General features: G+C 39.1%; 1 long non-coding RNA gene across 1 annotated transcript; it reads right to left on the reverse strand.

Annotated features, from left to right (window-relative positions):
- Positions 1–16686: 16686 nt before the first annotated feature.
- Positions 16687–17909, reverse strand: LOC148648874 (uncharacterized). Its single transcript, XR_015926313.1, has 3 exons — positions 17755–17909; positions 16823–16852; positions 16687–16792 (listed from the first exon to the last, which is right to left on the reverse strand). It is a non-coding gene; the product is annotated as an uncharacterized LOC148648874 (long non-coding RNA).
- Between the last annotated feature and the right edge of the window lie 1198 nt (positions 17910–19107).

Genomic DNA, 19107 nt, shown 5'->3' on the forward strand with positions numbered 1-19107 from the left:
TTAAATGGATTCATATTCTCAATAAGATTTGGTGCTCAGTAACATGACTTAGAAAATGACAGAAGACATACGTATCACGCTTATCCTTCTATTTTTCATAATCGTAAACTCCTTAAGGCAGTTACATTTTCTCTGTTCTGACCTGGAGTTACAGAGAAATTTAAATTCTAATAAGAGATTTGTAATGAGGAAAGTCATACCAATCACTCATACCAGGATTTGCAATTACAATACAAATTCTTTCTGTATGTGTTTATTTTGCAGTTTGAGTCTATGGCATTCCTTTGGGGGTCTATACTCCAAGGCATGACTTTTTTATGGGAACATGACATTTTTTTAAAGTCTTTTAATGCAAGCTTCATATAAACCCTTAGCAGTGGTTACTGTCTGGAGCAGGTACTTGAATGGCACAGATTCATTGAAATGATTCAATTTCTTTTGAAAATATTTGGGATAATACATATTCCAGAAATCACAGCCGTTGAATTATCCAGAAATTAATTTCTCCCAGGGTGTATTTAACCCCTCATGGATGGCATTGTATGAAATGAGTTTGTAGTTCCCCATTTGCCTCTATTATGAGATGCTGTGGACACTATTTTATACATTTTAGGAGTGTCCATAGGAAGGTATGTTTTAGAAAGAGTGAACTTCTGTTTTGCCATTATTTTTAATAGGGACGTTACATGTTTACACTTGGTGCTCCTACTAGAGAAGAGGATATGATTAATCTAGGCTTATCACAGAAACTGAAACACATCTGGTTGGTGAGTCTACTGTGGGTAAAATGTTACTGGTACCGCATGTTGTAAAGCTCGGTATTTTCTCTCTTGGCCTGACTTTTTTTAATGTCTGAGTGTTAGAATCCATGTTGTTGCTGGTAAGGGAACGGTAGGTGCTGTGATTGACACAGTCAAAGCCTTGTACAGAGATACCATTGTAGCTGTTTGACAGTATTTTAGATGCCCTTAGTTAAAAGCATGGGAGGAAGTACTGCCAAGGGGAGGGGGGGGAGCAAGGATTTTTTCTTTGAGTTTGTGAGGTTATTTTTTGTTATATTGTGTTTCAGAAAGCAAGAAAATAAAATTTACTGTGTGTTGGATGCACATGAATTGAAGGAATGGGCAAACATAGCTGATGCGGATCCACAGAGCCAGCATATTAAGATGTTTATAATTAGAGGCAATTTGTTTAAATAACTAGGTATGGATACTGATGTGCAAGAGAGGTGGAAAGGCTGTTTCCTTAAGCCAGCACTATAAAATATTTTATTCTCAGTGAGATGCTGCCATTTCATAGTGGGTTTCTAACACTGTGTATAGTTCCATCCACACAGTGCCTTTACTTCCATTTCTAATGTCTTTATCCAGTACAGAGGATTTGGAGCCTATCCCAGTAAGGAACGGACACAAGGCAGAATACACCCTGGACATAGCGCTAGTCCATCACAGGACAGACAGACACAAACACACACACACCAGGGCCAGTTTTTCCATAAACCAATTAACTTACCAGTATGTTTTGGAGTGCGAGAGGAAGTCATATCACACATATGGAGAAAAACCATGTAACCCAGAGAGAACATGTAAACCCCACACACACAGGATGGCAGGAATTGAACCTAGGACCCCAGTGCTGCAAGATAGCAATGCTAACCACTTTGCCACCATTATAAATGGATGGATATCTTAGTTATCTTTCTAGTTCACAGGTTTGCATGCATAATTTAATTTTGAAAGCTACTGAGACATCAGGTACTACTGTTGTATTTATGAAAAAGAAACAAAACAAAAAACATACTAACAACTGTGCCATCCTACTCCTTAGTTAATACATTTTATTATTCATAAACAGTTAACATTGTTAGCAAAATATTTTGAATTATATTTAACCCTATTTTTTCTTTAGTTTTGTATTTAACTTATTATATGATAGTCAGACTTAATGTATATTTGAACAATGAAAATATATTTTTACAAGATTTTACATTAAGCACTTAAAATTAATATGGTTCATAATAGTAAACTGTAATATGCTGTAACTAGATCGGTTAAACTGCGAAGAAAATGCTTTCAGAGAAAATGTTTCAGGTGTGAAGAACATAGATCTCCAATGCAATTTCAACCAAACCTGTTCCCACACACCCTGCCCCCACTACCATTAGAATATACACAAAACACTCAAATCTTTCGAGCTAATGATCAGGTGACCCGAGAGAGAGCGAGAGAAACACCAAGGGGTGCGGAACCAGGGAACTATTTACATGGAAAACGGGTGATCTCCCCAGACTGTCCGCCTGTTTCACTGTTACCTGGATACCTCTTTATTTAGAACTCACTAACATTGATTTTTAGTTTAGAAGGATTCAAGTAGGGTTTTAGATGAAAGGCAGCGACCTTAATCAAGCCCAAATCATAATTGAACCCATTCAGAGCCTACATTACATTTTAGCGTTTCATTCTGAGCAGAAGACCCTCACACCTGAAGAAGGGGGAGGTGTCTTTCGCTGGAAATCTCGCCTGCTTCTACTTTACAACCGGAGTGCTGGCTGTGACGAATTAAACCGGTTTCACAGGTTTCAATCACAGACCATGTGATCATGTTGTGATATTTAGAAATATAAATTTGTTTGGTGCGAGTGAGGTTTTATTTAATCTCTGACCAAGGGAAACGTTTCATTTTTTCAAAGAAATGTTTGTTAAAAAATAAAGTCATAGTTCCATGGGTTTCAATCACAGACCATGTGACATGGAAGTCAGGAAACTAACACACAGCGCCACCGGATTTGATAACGCTATAAAAACGCTATAAAATAATGTGACTTGGCACAGAACAAGTTTACAGCACAGTACAATAATAAATGCTGACCATGACTTTAGAAGCATAAATAGCCTTACACTCAATTTAAACACAAGCTGTCTTTAGCCCTCTAAGCTGGTTCATACAGAAATGTAGAGATCCAGGCTCAGAACACACAGCTTCATTAGCGAATACATATGCAGGACAACTAGAGAAGACGTTTTACAGAGGATGGATTTTTAGAAACATCCCATCAGTGACATCACTGAAGTCAACTCCTAGGTACTGTAATTGTCGTGTGGATAGTTTCACAAGAATCAGACAAAGGTTTAAGCATCGCTTGTTCTAGATAAAACTGCAAAAAAAAAAAACAACAACCCATAATGTACTTCTTTGCGGCTCTGTTTGCCAAAATCATATATTCACAACATGAAATCTAGAAAATAATATTACGTAACCAAAATCCGCAATATGGAAACAGAACCTGTGTAATTGTTGATAGATGATGTACTCGTAACATTTTTTCAAGACGATCTACAACATTTAAAAAATGACTTGTATGTACTTGATATCTCTAATCAATCCACGGGTCCCAGCACAAAACGAAACTAAAACGCAAACCGTTTCGCGCTTCTTATTAGTTGCTCAAAAGTCATTTGACCGTATGAAATGCATAATATAAACCTAGAAACATATACATGAGCAGTACTTAAGCACTGTAGTATCGGTGTTAAGACATACCTCTCAAATACTGTAAATCAAGTTAAAAATATCTCAAGACCGATTCTGGTCATAATGAAACCATGTTTTGTGTATGTTTTCTTTAAAGTACCGAGACCAGCCATATACTGTATGTTTATGTTCCAAAATTAATATCGTTTATGGCCTTCACACGCGTTGCAGTATGCTCCTATTCTTTTTATGCTCAGCTACTAAGATTTCCCTTCAGTGGTAAAATTAGATATGAATATTCAATACTTAAACGGGCACAGTTAAGACATTAAATATACATATACATACTGTATACAGTACAGTTTGCATACGGTAATATGTTTATGTTCCTAAATCAATCTCTTTTATGAGCATGTGAAAGGCATGGTGAATCACTGTACTTTGCATGATTGGAAACAAATGCGTGATTGCGAAATGCTGTGGTGTTACTTTTACAAAGACGGTCAATGAAAAAAAGAATGTTGACCAGGGCAATACTTTGAGTTTACACTTACAGCTTGTCCAAGGTCATTCATTATTAATACTATTAGTAATATCTTCGTTAAAGACTTTGATGGCCACAGCTCAAACATGAGAGGTTGAGCTTTATTAGCTCCACCTTCCAGAAATTCCGGATACTATTATTTTGCTTGTCGTATTATAGGAGAATTTACGGTAACTCGCGGTATTTACCGGTAGCTTGCGGTAGACTGCGTAAAGCGTACCGCAAAATAATGTGGTATCGCCCGCGCATTTTGAATGGCTGCTTCTGTACCATGCTCATGGAGAGCACGATTCGACACAAAATTTCCAATAACAGAATTCTTGTCAAAAATGAAACTGTACCACAGCTGATACATTTTGCTGGGTGTGGCAAGGCTGCTTAGTCTTTTCAGACTAATATTTTGATGCCTGAGTTATACTTTCTGCTTAAATTAGTGTTACGTTGTATTGAAGAAAATGTGAACCCTAACCCTAACTACCCAAACCCTTAGCTAGTGTTAGGATTAGTATTATTACAAAACATAGAAGACGTTTGATGGCATAGCTGTTATTTAGGACAGAAGTGAAATTTGTGAAAAGTGTTATTTTAATGTTTTCTGCACTTTTTTTTTCTTGCCTATATGGATCTATATACTGCATTGCCCTAAATTGGAATGTTGTCCAAATCCCCAAGAAGCAAAAGATTGAAAGAAAGTGGTTAAATGTGTCAATCTGTTGCATTTGGCATTGAATACACTGGCATTTTAACAGGTGTAGCTAACATTTATTGGGTTTTCCTGACTCTAAACCTATTTAACACTGATACCATGCTCATAGAGAGCACAAATCGACACAAAATTTCCAATAACAGAAATCTTGTCAAAAAATGAAATTGTACCACAGTTGATACATTTTGCTGGGAGTGGCAAGGCTGCTAAGTCTTTTCAGACTAATATTTTGATGCCCTGAGTTATATTTTCTACTTAAACGAGGTGTTAGGTTGCATTGAAGAAAATCTGAACCCTAAACCTAACTACCCAAAACCTTAGCTAGGGTTAGGGTTAGTATTATTAGAAAACATAGAGGATGTTTGATGGCATAGCTGTGTTTTAGGACAGAAGGGAAATTTAGGAAAAGTGTTATTTTAATGTTCTCTGCACTTTTTTTTTCTTGCCTATATGGCTCTATGTACTGCATTGCACTAAATGGGAATGCTGTTCAAATCCCAGAGAAGCAGAAGATTGAAAGAAAGTTGTTATTTTTCTCAATCTGTTCCATTTGGCATTGAATGCAGTGGCATTTTAATAGGTGTAACTAACATTTATTGGGTATTCCTGACTCCAGTGTTAAATAGATCTTTTCAGACTAATATTTTGATGCCCTGAGTTATATTTTCTGCTTAAACGAGTGTTAGGTTGAATTGAAGAAAATCTGAACCCTAACTACCCAAACCCTTAGCTAGGTTTAGGTTTAGTATTATTAGAGAACATAGAGGATGTTTGATGGCAGAGCTGTGTTTTAGGACAGAAGGGAAATTTAGGAAAAGTGTTATTTTAATGTTCTCTGCACTTTTTTTTTTCTTGTCTATATGGCTCTATGTACTGTATTGCCCTAAATTGGAATGTTGTCCAAATTCCAGAGAAGCAAAAGATTGAAAGAAAGTGGTTAAATGGGTCAATCTTTTGCAGTTGGCATTGAATGCACTGGCATTTTAACAGGTGTAGCTAACATTTATTGGGTTTTCCTGACTCTCAACCTATTGAACACTGATACCATGCTCATGGAGAGCACGAATCGACACAAAAGTTCCAATAACAGAAATCTTGTCAAAAAATGAAATTGTACCACAGTTGATACATTTTGCTGGGTGTGGCAAGGCTGCTCAGTCTTTTCAGACTAATATTTTGATGCTCTGGGTTATATTTTCTGCCTAAATAAGTTTTAATTTGTATTGATAAAAATCTGAGCCCTAACCCTAACTACCCAAACCCTTAGCTAGGGTTAGGGTTAGTATTGTTAGAAAACATAGAGGATGTTTGATGGCATGTCTGTGTTTGAGGACATAAGTGAAGTTTCGGAAAAGTGTTATTTTAATGTTTTCCGCCTTTTTTTTTCTTGCCTGTATGGCTCTATGTACTGCATTTCTCTTAATAGGAATGTAGTCCAAATCCTCCAGAAGCAGAAGATTGAAAGAAAGTGGTTAAATGGGTCAATCTGTTGCATTTGACATTGAATGCACTGGTATTTTAACAGGTGTACAGATGCAGCCATTCAAAATGCACGGTACAAACCTGCAGTATGGTAAAGTACCCACAAGCCACCGCGGTAAGTGATTGGCTGGCCAAAATGACCGACAGGGGCACTCGTGGTGCATTGGTTGGTAGTGAAAAGATTTAATCATTTAATCTCTTTATTGTGCACATTTTAATCTGCTTAGTATTGAATATTTATATGGAATTTTACCACTAAAGGGAAATTTAAGTAGCTGAGCATAAAAAGAAGAGGAGCATAACTCATCTGAAGGTCATAAACGATATTAATTTAGGAACATAACCATTACTGTATGTAAACTGTACTGTCTATGGCTGGTCTTGGTTGTTTATAGAAAAAATACACACCAGTCTTCCATTTCTCCCTAACCATTTTAAGCATGAAAGTTTTATGAAACGGTACCCAAATATGCGATTGCTGTATAGAATGAATTTTAATTTAAAACAAGTATTTAACACGAAAATTAAGCTGTTTACATCTTCCGCCTGAGAACAGTCACCCGTTGCTACCCAACGCAGAAATACAGCCGCTAATTAGCAAAGAGTGGACATTAGCTAGCCAATATGATAAAGAAATAAATGATTAGCACTTGGAAACTGTCTTGGAAAACTTGGAAACTGTCTAATCCCTAGTTCATCAGGCATTTTCTTTTATGCTGCGGGGATTCTCCTGGTCCGGCGCCAGTCTTTGTCTTCTAGTACAGTGGTTCTCAAACTGTGGTACGCATACCGGCAGTGGTACGTGGCGTGCCGCCAGGTGGTACGCCAAATGACCCTGGAACTGTGTTGTGTGCGCTGAAAAAATCGGGACGGGTTTTCATATTTTGTATTTTTATACGTGTCGAATACGCAGCCTACGTACTACGATACAGTGCGTGCTAATACTTCAGTGGACACAAGAGATACTCTGTAATTCTATACCACTCTATAGGAATGCTTGCAACGGACGCAATTGACCAATTGTATTTTAAAAAAGCTACTGTATCTCCAGCAAATAGGGAGAAAGGAGAATGTGCGTGATTTTGGAACAATGCCAACGTTGTAAACACAGGAATGCATAGAAATGCGTGCTACGAACGCTGGTAATGCGTTGTGAGCACAGGAAAGCGTGAAAAATAGCAGAAAAATATTTAAGAACTGTTCTAAGTTAATTTGAGAAATATACAACGAGCGTCTCTGTGTTTCTCTCCCATGCGCATGAAATAAATACTTAAAATAAACACTGAAATAAAAACGGAAACGTGGAAAAATGCAACCTTGCGGATTGCTAAAGCAGGTAAGCCCCACACTATTATGTGTGGAGAAAGAGCTGCTGAACAGCTCGACCTGCTGCCCCCCCCCCGAAAGACACAGTCATTCATAGAATTATTGAAATGAAGGATTATATCAAAAGTACGCTGACAGAGCGCGTTAAGATGAGCAGATGTTTTTCACTGCAATTATATGAGTCTATAGTCGATTTGGCCAATTTGCTCGTTTACGTTAGATACGAGTTTGAGGGTACGTCCCGTGAGGACTTTCTGGTCTATAAGCCGCTTCCAACAGGAACTACAGGAGAGCACGTATTTCAGCTTCTGAATGAATTTATCGAAGAGAATGGCATCGACTGGATAAAATGTGTCGGAGTTTGTACAGACGGTGCTAGAGCAATGACAAGCCGACACGGCGGTGTAGTTGCACGAATTAGAGAGGTTGCTCCAGAAATTAATGGTTTCATTGCAACATCCACCGCGAGACCTTTGCCTTCAAGAAAATGCCTGATGATTTAAAATCTGTTAGACTGTTGTGAATTGTATCAAGGCTCGAAAAATTAATTCACATCTGCTTTGCTCGACTAAACAGGCTCACCCCTCTCACTGAAATGGTGCTTTTTTATTTTTATGTGTTGTTTTTTTTTCCTGTAAAACACTTTGAGAAGCCACATTTTAATATATCAAACAAAGTATATAAAAGTATTATTATAATATTATATGTATGTGTGAGTGTGTGTGCACATGCGCTCATGTTGGTCATTGATAATTTCTGGGGTTCCTATGAGATGATGACTTGTAGGTGGTACTTGGATGCTTTGGTTGGATTAGGGGTGGTACTTGGTCCAAAAAGTTTGAGAACCACTGTTCTAGTATATAATGCCAGCAATTTTTTGTTAAATTTGGGTTTTCAATAACGCCGCAGCAAACTCTTGTTTTTATGTCCATTATAATAGACAATCTCCTTTGCTTTTAACCGAGCATTTAATAATTTCCTAAAATGATAATGATTTACTTCATTTCCCTCACGGGATCAATAAAAGTATCTACAGTATCATCTATCTAAAAAATGGGACAGAACTCTGGGGTCTCCCTATACCAGAGATTACGGTAGAGCTTCAGAATGGTGATTGGCTGACACCATCTGACACCCCTCTGATTGGAGAAAAAAGACGTGCTGGTCTGCTATACATACTGTACCAGGAAGAGGATTTCTTTCTATTCGAAACGTACAGAGATTTCTAAACTGATCAGGAGGAAGAAAAATCACCCGTGTTTCGTGCATAAAAAGTGGTTATTAACTATCGAAACCTGTTTTATTTCTTTTATTTTTATTTAGATTAAGATTTCCCGTCACCCCCATTCCCATTTAAATCACAAACCCGTGTTTAATAAAATGTCTTTTAATGTAAATCGTTATCTTTGTCTTATGCATAATAATGTTCACCACTCTGTCCAGCAAATTAATAATTAACTTTATTTTATATAGCGTTTTAAACGAATAAGTAATTAAATTGCTCATAAACCTAATCACTTATTCTACATAAACACAGCGTAATTGCTCTCTGAAAATTCTTTTTATTTAGGCTCAGATTTCAACTATGGATCGTACACTAATTCATAGTCACTAATTCATTGCGCTTTGACAGAAACCAAATTATATAATTATTAATTTCTTTAGATACGCGATTCCACATTATATTCCCTATTAATCAAATTCTAAAAGTATGCTTGTTGACTCCGGTATCGAGCGTATTCGCAGAAAAGCTTATAACTACCACTTTTTATACACATGTTATTTCAAGCTAGTTAAAGACTGCGATGCTTAAAATGTTTAGGGAGAAATGGAATACTGGTGTGTATTTTTTCTTTAAAGTACCGAGACCAGCCATATACAGTTTACATACTGTATGTTTATGTTCCAAAACTAATATCGTTTGTTATCCCAAGTTGTTTGAATTGCCACAATTCAAATAGAGAAAAAAGAGCTGACTGACAAGATTTAAGATGTGGCTGTCAATGTTGGATTAAAATAACACGTTGCCCGACGTTAGTTGCATTGCTTGAAAAATAATTTTATTTCGAGAGACTGGATAAGTAATTCAAGTGTTTTTTTTTAACTTCCTGAAAAACAAGTAATCATTTAACAATATGTGCAAACGTTTTATGATATGTCGCTGTTGTGAATGTCTGTGGAGTGTATCTTATTTGCCTGTCTGTCCTGGCTGTGCTTTCTCTCAATTCAATTCTATTCAAGTTGCTTTAACTTTAACTTGCTTTAACTCTGCAAGTCTGAGTTCTGAAGTCTGAGTTCTTGTGTCCGTCCTATCCGAACCCGAAAGTATTACAATATGTATCTTTATAGCAGGTGGTGTACAGCTTTTTTGTACAGATTACACTTTTCTAAAATGTATTTAAAAATAAACTGTGAAAACATGTCTGTCTTTCCGTAGTGGGTAGGGAATCTGATGTGCAAGGTTCTTTGGCTACAAAAGTAAAAAGAAGTCTCTCTCTCTCTCTCTCTCTCACACATCCAACAATCAAAAATGACACAATAAACATCATGACCATAATAATGACCAACCAACAAAAACAACCATATAAATATAATACCAAACAAAAACATAGATAACAACCACAATACAAAATCAAATATATCAAACCATTAAACTCTCTCAAATTCCTCCAATTATCATAATCCCACCCCTTATACAAAACCAAACCCTCCTCCCATCCCAGTTTATCCTCTTTATCATAAACAAAATCCACCTCAATTTTCAACATAAAGCATTACACAAAATCAATACCTCAACACTCCATACTCAACAATAATAATTAACAGCCAGAACATGTAACTCCACATTCCCAAATAGCTTTCATTTCATTAGCCCCGCCCTTTATGCAAAACCAACATCCCTCCCCTGTTCTCTCTCTCCGCTGACGTTTCTAATCGTTTTTATTTTTAAATAAATTTTAGCAAAGTCATGTATTTTAAAAATCTTAAGATTTCTATATTTATGTCTTTATTTAGTGGTTTCATTAGTGACAAAGGCTAAACTTTCTTGGAAAAATGTCTTTTATGTAAACCATGTTTGCTATTAACCCATTTAGGGCTAGAATATGTTCATTGTCTTCCAATGAAAGATGGGTTCCTTTCGCTGTAGTCTGGTTGACATTAGAAAAGCCAGAGCCGACCGCTATGCCGCCCACGTTATGCTCTTCGTTAATGTCTAAGCCGGAACACATCATTATATCTCATTTTGTATTTCTTAAAAAAAAGTTGTTTGCCTAGCCTAACAGTATTGTTGTTATTGTTTTTATCCTGTAAAGCACTTTGAGGAGCCACCTTTAAAGGTGCCATATACAATAAAGTTCTTTATTATTACTATTGTTAATTTGCTGGACAGAGAGGTGAACATTATTACGCAGAAGACAAAGATAGCGATTTACATTGCATTGTGCATTGTGCTGCTGTAATACAGTTTTAAATAATTAAAAGTCTAAACAGTATCAGCTTTATTTATAGGTTTTAAATAAAGATGATTTAAACGCAATTTAATCAATATAAATGTTTATATTGTAATGCAAAGGTGACTATTCATTGTTATTAAACTGACTTAAAATCGATCATGTTGTGATATTTAGAAATATAAATTTGTTTGGTGCGAGTGAAGTTTTATTTAATCTCTGAGCCAGGGAAACGTTTTATCGTACAGCGCGTACAATTCTTGTGTTGCGGTACATGAATATAATTATATCGTTATTAATTTCTTTAGATACGCGATTCCATATTATATTCCCTTTTAAATTCCGGATACTATTATTTTACTTGCTGTACTATAGGAGAATTTACGGTAACTCGCGGTAGACATCGTAAAGCACATTGCAAAATAATGCGGTATCGCCCGCTTGTTTTGAATGGCTGCATCTGTAGCTAACATTTATTGGGTTTTCCTGACTCTTAACCTATTCAACGCTGATACCATGCTCATGAGAGAGCACGATTCGACACAAAATTTCCAATAACAGAAATCTTGTCAAAAAATGAAATTGTACCACAGTTGATACATTTTGCTGGGTGTGGCAAGGCTGCTAAGTCTTTTCAGACTAATATTTTGATGCCCTGAGTTATACTTTCTGCTTAAACGAGGTGTTAGGTTGCATTGAAGAAAATCTGAACCCTAACCCTAACTACCCAAACCCTTAGCTAGTGTTAGGGTAAGTATTATTACAAAACATAGAGGATGTTTGATGGCATAGCTGTTGTTTAGAACAGAAGGGAAATTTAGGAAAAGTGGTATTTTAATGTTCTCTGCAAGGTTTTTTCTGACCTATATGGCTCTATATACTGCATTGCCCTAAATGGGAATGTTGTCCAAATCCCCGAGTAACAAAAGATTGAAAGAAAGTGGTTATTTTTCTCAAACTGTTGCAGTTGGCATTGAATGCACTGGCATTTTATCAGGTGTAGCTAACATTTATTGGGTTTTCCTGACTCTTAACCTATTCAACGCTGATACCATGCTCATGGAGAGCACGATTCGACACAAAATTTCCAATAACAGAAATCTTGTCAAAAAATGAAATTGTACCACAGTTGATACATTTTGCTGGGTGTGGCAAGGCTGCTAAGTCTTTTCAGACTAATATTTTGATGCCCTGAGTTATACTTTCTGCTTAAACGAGGTGTTAGGTTGCATTGAAGAAAATCTGAACCCTAACCCTAACTACCCAAACCCTTAGCTAGTGTTAGGGTAAGTATTATTACAAAACATAGAGGATGTTTGATGGCATAGCTGTTGTTTAGAACAGAAGGGAAATTTAGGAAAAGTGTTATTTTAATGTTCTCTGCAAGGTTTTTTCTGACCTATATGGCTCTATATACTGCATTGCCCTAAATGGGAATGTTGTCCAAATCCCCGAGTAACAAAAGATTGAAAGAAAGTGGTTATTTTTCTCAAACTGTTGCAGTTGGCATTGAATGCACTGGCATTTTATCAGGTGTAGCTAACATTTATTGGGTTTTCCTGACTCTTAACGTATTTAACGCTGATACCATGCTCATGGAGAGCACGATTCAACAAAATTTCCAATACCAGAATTCTTGTCAAAAAATGAAATTGTACCACAGTTGATACATTTTGCTGGGAGTGGCAAGGCTGTTAAGTCTTTTCAGACTAATATTTTGATGCCCTGAGTTATATTTTCTGCTTAAACGAGTGCTAGGTTGCATTGAAGGAAATCTGAACCCAAACCCTAACTACCCAAACCCTTAGCTAGGGTTAGGGTTAGTGTTATTGGAAAACATAGAGGATGTTTGATGGCATAGCTGTGTTTTAGGACAGAAGTGAAATTTAGGAAAAGTGTTATTTTAATGTTCTCTGCACTTTTTTTTTCTTGCATATACTGTATGGCTCTACAGATGCAGGCATTCAAGACAAGCGGGCGATACAGCATTATTTTGCGGAGCGCTTGACGTGGTGTACCGCAAGTTACGGTATTAATACCGTAAATTCTCGCATAGTTCCACATAATACCACGTGGTACTGCAAGTAAAATAATAGTATCCGGAATTTCCGCAAGGTGGAGCTAATAAAGCTAAACCTCTCATGTTTGAATTGTAGCCTTCAAAGTCTTTACCGAAGATATTACTAATGGTATTTATAATTAATGACCTTGGACAAGCTGTAATCTCAAAGTATTGCCCTGGTCCACATTCTTTTTTTCATTGACCGTCTTTGTGAAAGTAACACCACAGCATTTCGTTGATCCAATCACGCATTTTTTTCCAATAATGCAAAGTACAGTAATTTTTGAGAATCTTCTGATTCACCATGCCTTTCACATGCTCATAAAAGAGATTGATTTAAGAACATAAACATATTACTGTATGTAAAGTGTACTGTATACAGTATATATATGTATATTTAATGTCTTTACTGTGCCCGTTTAAGTATTGAATATTTATATGGAATTTTACCACTGAAGGGAAATCTTAGTAGCTGAGCAACAGTCTATCACTGCAGGTCGACCATTATATGTTCACTTTTCAGCGGCCGCTCACGCGCTTGTGTGAAAAGCAGCCTCGGTCGTGCCCCCTGCTGCCGGGTCACTGAAACAGCAGTTGGTTCACACGGACACGCATGTTGATTGGGACTGAACACGGTACTTAAATAGATTAATTTGACCTTTCCAAATGACATAATATTCAACTAAAATATAATTCCAACCACTATACAATAAACCTTCATCGCATGAAGTCATGGGTTCTCAGTATTTCACCGTTTAATGCACAGAGTGCCTGCCACAGTGAGTCTGGAGAGCTCTGTTGAGATAAACAGCCCGTGGAGGGGAACAAATTCAACAAAACGCAGAAAGAAACAGGAGGCTCTGTCACTTTAAGTCTGTGTGTATACTTCTTTATTGCGAAGGTCTCCACACTGCTGGTACTCAGGGAGAGCAGGGATATTGAGGTCAAGCGATACAGTGGGTTAAATGTGTAATTTCATATAGTTCAGTGTACGGGTATATTAATGAAAACACTCTTAAGGGGTCATTTCAGAAGTTATTGATGTGATGATGTGATCTAAACAATGGGAATAATGTTCAAATCCCGGTTCAAATCCTGCAGTCGGCAGAGGAATCCTACTCCATTGGGCCCCTGAGCAAGGCCCTTAACCGCAACCACTTCAGGGGCGCCGTACAATGGCAGACCCTGCGCTCTGACCCCAGGCTCTCTCCCTGTCTGTGTGTCTCATGGAGAGCAAGCTGGGGTATGTGAAAAGATAATTCCTAATGCAAGAAATTGTAAAGGGTTAATAAAGTGATGTTATTTAAAAAAAAAAACACAGCTGGTTCCTCTTAGGCCATGACTGACACTGACTGCCTGTCACAGTTCGGTACCGATCCTACACTTACAAGTCATAAACATTTCGTTAGAGCAATGAATCTGCTTGTAAAACCAACCAGTCTGTTCCTGTGCGTGTAGAAGAGGATATACGGATTCCTCTCTCCAGCCTTCAACACAGACAGCTCGTCTGTCCTCCTCACCCTCTGGTCATTACACTGGTGCCATGTCTGCTCTGCGATGTTAAAACATCACTGATGTAATGACCTGCAGAGACAGAGAGATGAGGCTTCTCTAAACAGGGAGACATTATTAAACATCACAGTGACAAACCACCAAGGGACTTTTCATTGACTCTACAGGCAGTGTCAGTAGATTTCTCTAGATTAAAATAGCATTGCATTGTTTTGTGTACTGTATTTAGCTGGTGTGGTAGTTCTGCTGTGTTTGTAACATTTGTAAACATTTAAAAATATATGTTTTTCCCGTATGATCTAAAATGTATAGCATGTAGTTGGGAAGCACAGAGTCTTTTGTTCACAAAAAACACCCATGGATTCGTCTGGCTCACTGCTCCTTCCTCCTGTTCCCCTTTGTTCTCCTGGTTCCCATTCTGTCTGACCTGAGCCACAACCTTAACAGGTCAGAACTATTTCTGTCACCAAATCCAGGGTCCCAGAAGACACTGAGCTCCCTATACATTGTGCAAGGATGGGTCATTGCAGGACCACACTGTTCACCAATATTGTGTCCCTAACATCTCTGTCTGATGTTCTTGTACACACAACAGAAGGAAGCTCCTCAGATAACTGCACTGCTCATAAACGCTGTGATAACAGGTCGGGTTTTTAAATTTGTCTTACCAGTGGTGGAAGTTCTCCCAACATGGCTGAGGACACCGTCAAGCTGATAGTTTGTTGATGGTTCCCCGTTCTGAAACAAACACAGTAAGCAGGGTGAGTGACATTTCACCACTGCCTCACTTGGGCTGCAGTCTGCAATCTCTTCAATCCTCTTTTCTTCTCTTCATAAACCTAAACTCTCACTCAGCTCTCTGTTCTTTCAAAGACCCCATCTCTCACTGACTCCAACACAAACTCTTGTCACTCTCTCTGAGCTTCTGTCTGAGTCTGCCGTCATGTTCTCCCTGCTGCCTCTATCTCTCTCCCTCCCCTTCCTCACCAGCTGCTGTCTGTGCTGAGCTACTGCCTCTGTCTCACAGTGAGGCTCCACTGGGCTCTGCTTCTCTGTTTTCAAGGACATTCAGGAAACCAGAAATAAAAAGTGTGAACACACATGTCTCTGAAAGTGCAACTTAAGAAATATATAAGGCTATAATGACCATGTCAGAAAACTTGAAGCAGATGAACTATTTTAAGATTTTATCATTTCATGGGCCTGGATATCTTAAGAGGACACATTATTGTCCTTAATAAGAAATTAAAGAGATTTTCTGAGGATAATCCTCTTAGAATGCACCAGGTACTGTAGATCTGAACTAATGACAGGTAATTCAGGAGTTTGTAATTCCAAGTGGAGTGAACTGATCACAAGTTTGTGTTAGGAAGCAGATCACTGAACGGCCACTCATCAGAGAAAGGAACAAATGATCTGATGATCAGTTTAGGACTAAGAAAAGGACTTGAGGATTAGAAAGATTGTGATCTGACAGGAATGAGATTCTGCTTATCTATTGCTGTGGGTGATTACGGATATGTGTGAAGGTTTCAAGACTGTTAAGGAGATGTGGGCCAGAGGTGAATGGGGGGTTACCTGGTGATTCTCCCTGCTTGTCCTGAGGGGCAGTGGAAGGTCCTGACTGCAGGCTCTCCTGCAAGCTCGTCTGCAGGGCTGCAGCCAGGAGCTCTTTTTCACTGAGCCCCTCTAACAACCTGTAGAGACAGCATTGAGAGTGTGAGCTCTGCTCTCAAGCAGACCGACAGGTCAGGTGCTTTCTTCCCAAAGTTACAGCACACAAAGCTCTTCTTGACTACCTGCTCTCTGTCACGTGCCAGTGGTAATAATTGGCAAGTCTTCATGTACTCAGTCTGGAGTTTATGTACTGGATTATACAGTGCAATACAGAGCAGTTCCTTGTGCTTGGAGCACAAATACAATGTTTTAATAGCATTTAAACTAAGGATTACAGTACAGACTGTTGGAAGTGTGAGCATGCAGTGGAAAAAACTTTTTTAAGAATTGTGTTATTCTGCTACACCTGTAGTGTCTTATAATATGTTAGAGATGGATTTTACACTCCACTGACAGCTGCTCTGTGCTGCAGACAGTGTGACACTGTGACTGTTTCTGGGCCAAAGAGGGAATCACGCTGTGGGCTCAGCTGTCCAGTACAGAGCACGGGGAAGTTGGACACCAGCGCTGCAGTGGGCTTGAGTGGTCAAGCCGCTGGGGATGACCACTGGCTCCTCCAGCTTGGTCTGTACTGCAGCGTGGTGTCGTACCTGAACCTCTTCAAGTGCAGGATCAGCACTCTGCTCAGCAGAGGAAGAGGAAGAGGGAAATTGGGAATATCAGTGAAGAAGCACAATTCACTTCAGTTATATGAGACACTCATGAATACAACAGTGCAGCAATTTACTCTTTATTCACATTCTTTCAGTCCAGAATGACCACTAGAGTCTCAGCTGTCATTTCCTATGAGCCTAGAGTGCTGTAGATGGGAAACAGGCTTCCATGCTGCTGCACATTAAGATCAGTCAATACAGAGTGAAACAGTTACACAGTAACTTTTCTGACACTGCTGTGGGCTTGTGAGCTGCACGCAGACCTACCTGGGCAGTGTGCTGAAGCTTGAGGTGGCAGAGGCCAGCTGTCCTGAGCAGCTCTGACACCTCCACTCAATCTCTGCATCCTGGGCGAAGGAAGAGACATTGTCTGTGATCAACTGAGACAACCTAGTCGATGTCACAATTTCGAGAGACCCACTTATGTACAGACTGAATAACATGCTGAAGCTCGGATTAGGACTGATTCACATGATAGCTTTAAAAGCTGGGAATTTAACATGGAGAAAACAAAGAAGGCTACAATTTCAGTGATACAATCTGTATGTGACACCAGCCAGACTTGAAGAAAACATATAAATAAATAACTGTACACCCTGTATAGCCATATGGTATCAAGAGTATCATTAAGTTAAGATTTAAGAAAAATAAATAAATCTTTGCAGAAATCAGAATGTAGGATAAAAATGCAACATTAGCGCCTGAGGCTTTATCATTGCTTAGAGTTTCCACGCACATATTCTATGACGATACAGTGAACTTCACAAAACCCATGTTCTCTTCTGATCCTGCCCCTTAACCATGATGCCTGTCTCATGAGGCACATGTTAAAAAGCCCCATGTTCGTCCTGTTGAGCGTCGAGACTGACCTTGAAGTAGAGGTCCAGGCAGTCCTGGATGGAGCCCAGCGGGAGGAGGTCCAGAGACAGGTGGTGAAACACCTCTGTCCTGGTTGCTTGAGTTCCACAGCTTTCAGAGAACAGAGAGGCAGACATGTGACCACCCATTACTCCAAACATTTCCAATTTCCTTTCAAGGCCAAAATCAACTCTAATTACAAAGACTGACTTGTAGCTATTTTCCTGAGAAACTGACCTCACCGAGGTGTGTTGATGATGGAGCTGAAACTCAAAATTTGCCACCACAGGACAGGTTAAGAATGGAGGCATTTCACCCCCCTCTGGCTGGGCGCCCAGGGCACTGAGCAGCCGTCGGGCCCTGGCCAGATTCAGCCCCGGTCCCTCCTTCTTCAACTGAGACAGGCAGTGACTCAGGAACTCATGAGCATCCTGCAGTGAGAGAGCTGTGTGTTAGGGAGATGCCAGCTCTGCTGTGATCGAGATCTACAGCCTACCTGAGCAGACAGAGGTCTTTCCTGTCATGTGTTCATCAACTGTGTGTGCCAACCCTCCACTACAGGATCCAATTCTGGTGAAGCCTAACAGTATAAAAGGGGTTTGGGAGATGAATTGCCCACATGGGCAAATTACACAGACTGGTTAATCTGGCCAGCATATCTGTTGGAAGTGAGCTGAATCCAGATCACACTGGAGCCACCAGCCGCACAACAGCACTGCCCAGTAGAGCACTGTGTTTTCTTCAAAGCCTTGCCTGAAGCTAGAATCAGGGAGCATTGAGATCATTTTAATTCTGTGGATATTTTTTGAGGTTTTAGTAGTGGAATACATTCTGTGTATTCTTCAGGTGCGTTTCATTGTCTAATATATGTGACAGAGTGTTAAATGTCTTAGTTTCGAAGCTCTCACTTGTTGCCTGTCTCCACTGAACTCCTCATGAGCAGCTGAGATGACTGTTTTAATGCATCTCAGCTGCTCTTCCTTCTGACCCAGCTGCTCTGGTTCCTCCCTGCAAGTAGGTGAGCAAACGACCTGCAAGGAGGAGAACAGGGCAGTCTGGACTCTCCTCAACACAGCAGAACAGAGGCAAGTCAGTGGACTAGAGGAGCACATCTCAGAATTGGCAAACAGGAGGAAAACAAAAACGCATGATCTAAACAACAGGTTCAATTTACATCTTTGTTTTCCACTGGAAGTTATAATATTCATGGACAGGAGGACTTGTATGACCTCTCAAGTTTATTTTGGTCTCCAGTCCGTCTCAGTCTCTTTAAGCTGCTTCCTCCTGCCCTGCGCTCCAGTACCTGAGCAGCCGAGTCTGGGGCATCGTGTCCCAGCTGTTCCCCTCCCTCAGGATGTTGCTGG

This window comes from Lepisosteus platostomus, chromosome 14, assembly GCF_059453375.1.
Source record: "Lepisosteus platostomus isolate fLepPlt1 chromosome 14, fLepPlt1.hap1, whole genome shotgun sequence".
In the NCBI taxonomy this organism is placed as follows: Eukaryota; Metazoa; Chordata; class Actinopteri; order Semionotiformes; family Lepisosteidae; genus Lepisosteus; species Lepisosteus platostomus.